Raw genomic sequence first — 7,904 nt, 5'->3', positions numbered from 1 at the left:
TGTACCTCTCGACTCACCCTCTCAACCCTCTCCAACCTAGCTTTGTCTAACACTCGTGGTGTGTCACTCACTCACAAGGTTACCAATAAGAACTCTCAACCCTGGTGTCACTCTAGGGGAAATGTTCATACAATCAAGCATTCAAGGTTGGAACTCACAATAAACATCAATTAATTGAAAGCATAATAAAGAGATTCAATGAAACAAATACATCCTAGGCTTCACAAATACCCAAGTACCCACTAGGGGTTTAGCTCTCCATGGAGCTAAGTACAATCAAAGAAATAGAATGTAAAAGCAATGAATCTATAGAAAAACCCCCTCGATGGTCGTGTCGATGGTCTTATGGAGAGTCCTCTATTCGTCATCCAAGGATTCCCTCGTCCGGTATAGGATACACCTCGACGGAAGCTCCCCTACCAACCTTCTTCCTAAGGAATAACGATGTCAGAGCCATAGAACCTCTCCAAAACCCTAGCCAAAGCCCTCTCTCAAGTTGGGGAAAAGATTGAGAAAAGAATACTAAAACGGGGTTGAATCGGCTTTAAATAGGGCTAGAATCGGGCGACTACACGGGCGTGGATTCTTCACACGCCCATGCGGAATTTCCACACGGGCGTGGATACTTCACACGCCCATGTGGAATTTCCACACGGGCGTGGATAATTTCCACACGCCCGTGTGGATTCTCTAAACTCATGTTTTCTCGGCCGGCTGTGAACAGTGCTGCTATAGTAGTTTGCTACAATTTTGCTACAGTACCCTGCCTAAATAGCTTCCTGAATCCATACTTTCATCGGGTAACACAAACGGGCACACATTCACATCGTGGATCACTTGCTTCTTCAATGATAGCCAAGTTGGTGGAGCTCTTGTTCTATATGCATAAGTCAGAATGCTCGAGTGTGACTGCCTTTGTGCCCCTCCAAATGGATGTGCCAACTAGAATACGAGGAGGTTGGCACACACTCTAGCATCTCACACCCGACCTATGTCTTCGCGTTTGAACCTTAGCAAGATTTCCTCCAAAATCAGTGCATTGTGCTCCACATTGGCTTCTTTCCTTCATACTCGGCCTCACAACCCTGCCTGCACGAAAGTAACATAAAAACACACATATTACTGTAAAAACCCGAGAAAATTAATGCTCAACATAAGGAATGAACGCTTCGCATTCATATCGCACAAACACTTATCAGTGTCTTTAATAAAACCACATTGATGAAGCTCTTGACAATTTGCACAAGTCAAGAATATGAGTGTGACTGCCTTTGTACCCCTCCAATTTATATATTCACTTGAGCACAATGGAGCTTGGTACACACCCACATGTCTTTGAGCACAACTTGTGTCTTCACCTTTGCTCGATCCAAGAACTTCATCAATAATCTTGTTTGCAATCTACTTTTGCTTTCTTTCTTCTAAATTTGTCTCCACAACCACAAATGCACAAAAGAACCAAAATACACATGAATAAGCTATAAAATCTGATAAAAGTAATGCTCATTGAAAGAAAGTATACTTCGTATTACTTATACACATGCACTTATCACTGTTGTATGAACAGTCAAACTCGAATGATGCCAATGCCTCTAGTGTCAACATACAGATACTTAGCTCTTTGATGGATAGTAACCGATGGTAGCTACCCACAAAAAGCAACTCATCGACATACTCTGCCATCTCATCACTCAACTTGATCTTCGATAACCGTCGAATCTTGCTTGATTCTTGGATATAGTGAACTCAAGCTGCACGGGAGAAGACTCGCGAGGAAGTTTGCAGGCCAAATTTTTCGATCTAGAGCCATTCCTATAAAAATTGAAAAGAATAGATCAAATTTAACCTTAAAAACCAATTCTGCAAAAATCTGCACGCCCATGTGGATCTTCGTGGCACGACAACAATATGGTCGAGGCTTGAGAAAAATCAACAATACATCATATAAAGCCTTTAACCACAATATACAAGCATTCACCAGTACTATAAACATGAAATCCAAGCAAAATCCACCACATTAAGCGAAAGAAAAGAAAATGGGTGAAGAAAAGAGAAAAGGAAAGCTTACCGACAAAGTGAGAATCAAAAGCTTTGAATACGGCTGGAAAATAACCTAAAAACTCTTTAAATTGATGGAGAGAGGGTCGGGAAGATGAAGGGAAGCGTTCTTTGAGTGTGGAGGCAATTAAAAATGAAGAGGCACGAGTGGGTTTTAAAGAAAAGTTGGGGCTCTTGGATGTTTGCATATCCACACCGGCGTGCACAAATTACCCACGCCAGTGTGCCTCCACAGGGGAGCTTCATATGGCATCCACGCACCCCTGTGTGCTCTTAGGATGGCCATTTTAGCCTCTGAATGCATCCACACGGGCGTGTGGAAATTACCCATACTCGTGTGTCCGACCCACAAGGGCACCCACACTTTCCTGTGGCTTCTCTATTCTCCTAAAAAATTTTCTAAGTATTCCACACGCCCCTGTGGAAATTCCACACGGGCGTGTGAAAATTTATAGGGGGCTCATAGGGGTAGCCACACGCCCTTGTATGCTCTCGGGAAAGAGAATTTTTTCTGTAGATAATCACACGGCCCTGTGGAAATTCCCCATGGGCGTGTGCCCTTTACAGGGTCATCCACAGGGGCAGTGATAAGTGTTTGTGTGATAAGAATGTGAAGTATTCCTTCCATACGATGAGCATTACTTTTATCAGAGTTTAGCGATAATACATGTGTGTTTGTGTTCCTTTTGCGCATGTAGGGTTGTGGAGCCAAATGCGAAAGAAAGAAGCCAATCTAGATCGTAACTACACTATTTAATGAAATCTTAGAAGGAATAAACGCGAAGACACAAGTCGGGCTCAAGATATGTGAATGCGTGCCAACCTCTATGAATTCAAGCAATTACAATGAGTTGGAAGGGCACGAAGGCTGTCACATTTGCATATCCCGACTTGTGCGATGATAGTAAGATTTTCACCAATGAGGTCGTTTATTGAAGAACTGATGCGATCTACGGCATATACGTGTTCCGGTTTATGTTGCCTTGATGAAAAATGTGGATTCAGGAGTATTTTGGTAGAGTACTGTACTGTTAATGTAGCAAAAACACTGTAGTAGTTACTATTCACAACCTGCTGAAAATTAAAATTCCAGAGAATCCACACCTGTGTGGGAATTCAACAGGGCCGTGTGGATGCCCGATTCCAGACTATTTAAAGCAGTGATTCAGCCCCATTTCAGGATCCTTTTCTCCATCTTTTCTCTAACTCTTGAGAGGCTTGCGGCTAGGGTTTAGAGAGGCATTGGCAAGGCTTTTGGAGTGGCTCGAAGGCTTCGACACCGCATTTATCTTGGAAGATAGTTATTGTGGAGCTTTCATCAGCACCGATCCGGTGAGGTGTACCCTAGGCTTGACAAGAGGACCTTTAGAGAGGACAAGGATACTCCACAAGACCATCAACACGACTACCGAGGGAGTTTTCCTATGGATTGCTTGTTTTTACTTTCGATTTTGCTATTGATTGTATCTTGCTCCATGGAGAGCTAAATCCCATAGTGGGCACTTGGATTTGTGAACCCTAGGATGTATTTGTTTCTTTAACCTTTGCTTTCCTTAATTGATGTTTTCATTGAGTTCTAATCTTGAATGCTTATTGAATGATTTCTCCCTTAGACTGACACTAAGGTTGAGAGGTCACCTTGGTAATCCTTGTGAGTGAGTGACACACCACGAGGGTTATACAAAGCTAGATAGGAGAGGGTCAAGAGGATGAGTCGAGAGGTAGCAGAGCGTCCCCTTTCCCCTCTGATGTGATTCATCCTACCTCCATTTCCTAGAGTTCTTTGCGGTTACAATAGAGTGAGTGACACACCACAAGAAACAGAGTGAAGTGCTGAAGTAATCCTTAGTACCTGGCTTTGCCTAACCCCACCAGAGTTCCTCTATTAGCACTTCACTCTATTGTGACCCCAAAGAACTCTATGAAATGGAGGTACGATAAATCACACTGGAGGGGAAAGGGGACGCTCCGTTACCTCTCGACTCACCCTCTCGACCCTCTGTAATCTGCTTTGCCTAACCCTCGTGGTGTGTCACTCACTCACAAGGTTTACTAATGTGGACTCTCAACCCTAGTGTCACTCTAAGGGAGAAATCATTCAACAAGCATTCAAGATTAGACTCAATTAAAGACATCAATTAAGGAAAGCATAATAAAAGGTCAATAAAACAATAACATCCTAGGGTTTACAAGTTGAAGTACCCACTAGAAGGTTTAGCTCTCCATGGAGCAAGATACAATCAATAATGAAATCAAAAGTAGAAACATGTAATCCATAGAAAATCCCCTCGGTATTTGTGTCAGTGATCTCTTGGAGTAGCCTCTTCCTCGCCAAAGGTCCCCTTGTCAACCCTAGGGCACAGCTCGCCGGATCGATGCCGATGAAAGCTCCCACAATAACTATCTTCCAAGAGAAACATGGTGTGGAAGCCGTAGAACCACTCCAAAAGCGTTGCCAAAGCCCCTCTAAATCCTAGCCGCAAGCCTCTCAAAAGATGGAAAAAAATGATGCTGAAATCAGGCTGAATCGCGGCTTTATAAAGGGCTAGAATCGGGAATCCATAGGGGCGTGTAGAATTTCCACATGCCCGTGTGGATTTCTGGAAATCTCATTTGCTACATTACCTTCTACAGTACTCCACCAAAAAATACTCCCAAAACTATACTTTTCATCGAGGCAACATAACGGGCACACGTCTATACCGTAGATCGTGTTGATTCTTCAAGTAAAAGCACATTTGATGGGGATCTTGCTAACTTTGCACAAATCAGAACACATGAGTGTGACTTCCTTTGTGCCCCTCCAATTTGCATAATCAATCGATCATAATGAAGGTTAGCACACACTCATATGTTTTCGATCACAACTTGTGTCATCTCGTGTGTTCACTTCAAGATTCCATTAACATAACCCGTTCGCAATCCACTTTGGCTCATTTCTTCTCTATTTGGCTCTACAACCCTATATGCGCAAAAAAACACAAAAACACATGTATTAGCAATAGAATCTAATAAAAGTTATGCTCATCATGGGAAAAAAACACTTCCTATTCTTAATACACAAGCACTTATTAGCCTCCCAAGAAGTACTTGTTTAATGTCACTAAGCTAGACGTACCTGTAGTTACCTCACGGGTGTTTATGAAGAAAAGTTGCCCTCTTACTTACAACTTGAAAGCATGATGAAAACAATTTTTGCATGTTATAGGGGGAGTTGTTGAGTTTGTTACCACACAAGGGTTTGTCACCCTTACTTTACGAATGCTTATCCCCACTAACATTGGGGCACTTCTTGTGATGTCTCCTTGTTCTCTTGATATTTTGGATCATCCTCTTCATGACTCCCAAAATAGGTTGCACCTTTTCCTTTAGACCAAGTGATAAAAGTTCTTCATTCTCCACTTCTTGATCTAGCCACCCCTTCAACCGGTCCGCACACAATATTCCGTGCACATAATCATCAATCAACTCATCAGTGGTGTCAAGAAAGAACAAAGTATTATCAAAATCAAGAGAATGTCGCATGGCTTCAGCAAGGCGGTAAGTCAACTAGTCATTTCCAACTCTTATTGTCAATTCCCCACCGTCCATGTCAATGAGAGCTTTGGAAGTATGCAAGAATAGCCTCCCAAGTATCAATGGAACCTCGACATCCTCTTCAACATCTAGCACCACAAAGTCCACAGGAAAGATATACTTGTCAACTTTCACGAGTACATCCTCAATGATACACCTTGGATGTCTAACTGATCTGTCGATTAGTTGAAGTGTCATCTGAGTGGGTCTAGGTTCTCCCAAAATCGAGCTTCTAAAACAATGTATAAGGCATGACATTGATACTAGCCCCTGAGTCCGCTAATGCCTTCTCTTCACGGAAATTGCCAATGTTGCATGGAATGATGAAGCTACCAGGGTCTCTCTTCTTATTCGCCATATTTTTTTTGCAACACCACTGAGCATAAAGCATCTAAGAACACAGATGCACTCTCCTCCAACTTTCTCTTGTTAGTCAAGAGGTCTTTAAGAAACTTTGTGTAGCAATGCATTTGAGACAACACCTCCATAAATGGGATGTTAATGTGGAATTGCTTGAATAGACCAAAAAATGTTTTGTATTACTCATCATTTTGGTCATTTTTCAGCCTTGAAGGATAATGAATTCTTGGCTTGTGAGATGGGGGTTCCACCTCATTCTCCTTAGCTATCTTCTCAACCTCCACTTCTTTGGGTGACTCAACCATCATCTTTTCAGTAGGGAGCTTACTCTCAACTTCACGACCACTTCTCAAAGTAATTACCTTCACATGCTCTCTTGGGTTAATCTTTGTGTTACTAGGCAAACTCCCTTGTAGTATTTCTAAAAGTGACTTTGCAATTTAACCCGCTTGGTTCTCCAAATTATGCAACGATGTGGTGTGGTTGCGAAGTGTGGCTTCAACCGACTGAAATCTTGTGTCTGAAGAATGAATGAACTTGGTCAAAACCTTCTCAAAATCGATCATCCGGTTTTCAAACCCTGAAACTATGTTCTCCATATTCGGGGCTTGTTATTGTTTGAAATCAAGTGGTGCCACAGTCTTTTGTTGTCCTTGATTACTCCAAGAGAGGTTTTGGTGGCTTCTCCATCCCGGATTGTAGGTATTACTATACGGATTTCTTTGACTCTCATTGCATTGCCTACAAAATCCACCTGTTCCACTGAAGTTGTACCACTAATAGTAATTAGGCAATCAGATGAAGCATGTCCTATCCTACACCCAGTGCAACTCATCACTACTGCCAATCTAGGAGAAGTTAGGATGTCTAACTTCTTGCTCAAGGACTTAACGTGGGCTGCCAATGATAACACTGCATCGATCTTATGAAGTTTGGCTACCTTTTTCTTGTCTCGTGTATTCCACTGATAATTGTTCATAGCCATCTCTTCAATGAGCTATCGGGCTTCTTCTAGGGTTTTACTGCCTAAGGTACCTCCAGTTGCAACATCAAGTAATTGCTTTATGCTTGAGTTAAAACTATTGTAGAAAGTGTGGATAATCATCCACTCATAGAACCATACCGAGGACATTTCCGCAGGAGATCCTTCAACCTATCCCATATCTCATAAAGAGACTCTAATTCCATTTGCACAAAAGAGGATATTTTATTCCTAAGCTTCGCAGATTTTCCAGAAGGGAAATATCGAGCTTGAAAAGCTTCCACCATCTTCTCCCAAGTAGTGATCGATGCTAGAGACAACGAACGCAACCATTGCTTTGCTCTCCCCTTCAAGGAAAATGGGAGGGCCCTCAATTTGATGGCATCATCCGTGACTCCGTTAATCTTGAGCATGTCACACACTTCGAAGAAATTCTCAAAGTGGTTGTTTAGATCCTCATCGGGCAAATCATTAAACTGTGCTGACTGCTGTAACATCTAGATGAAGCCTGGCTTGAGCTCAAAATTGTGAGCCGTAATCAATGGCCGCACAATACTAGATTGAGTGCGAAGAACTGCGTGTCTTGCATAATCTGACAGTGTCCTTTGCTGCTCATGTTGTTCAGCCATATTTTCAGACCCTTCAACTTCTATCTCAGCTTGATTTAAATGTTTTATACAAGTTCCTTTCCAGGTCTACGAGCTCTTCCAATTTCTGGATCACATTTAACTAATGTCGAAGGGTTACCTCGGGTTATAACCTAAAGTTGGAATAAAATAAAGAAAAACAAATCATAATGATGGAAGGATAAGAAAGTGTGAAATAGAACAAGTGATGAATAGCTAAAATAGCAAAGTGCAAATCCCAGAGGCCCAGAAAACTTCAAATAACTTTCAACAATGTTGGAGGTGAAGTTTCTCAATAGTGG

At 42.1% G+C, this 7,904-nt stretch overlaps 1 non-coding gene across 1 annotated transcript; it reads left to right on the top strand.

The window, feature by feature from the left end:
* Nucleotides 1–7,108: 7,108 nt before the first annotated feature.
* On the top strand, nt 7,109–7,215 carry LOC120271335. The gene has a single exon (XR_005539948.1). It is a non-coding gene; the product is annotated as a small nucleolar RNA R71 (small nucleolar RNA).
* Nucleotides 7,216–7,904: the final 689 nt, after the last annotated feature.

Source organism: Dioscorea cayenensis, chromosome 10 (assembly GCF_009730915.1).
Source record: "Dioscorea cayenensis subsp. rotundata cultivar TDr96_F1 chromosome 10, TDr96_F1_v2_PseudoChromosome.rev07_lg8_w22 25.fasta, whole genome shotgun sequence".
Classification (NCBI taxonomy): domain Eukaryota; kingdom Viridiplantae; phylum Streptophyta; class Magnoliopsida; order Dioscoreales; family Dioscoreaceae; genus Dioscorea; species Dioscorea cayenensis.
Note: the sequence above shows the minus strand (reverse complement) of the source record. Positions and strands in the feature narration are given on the sequence as shown.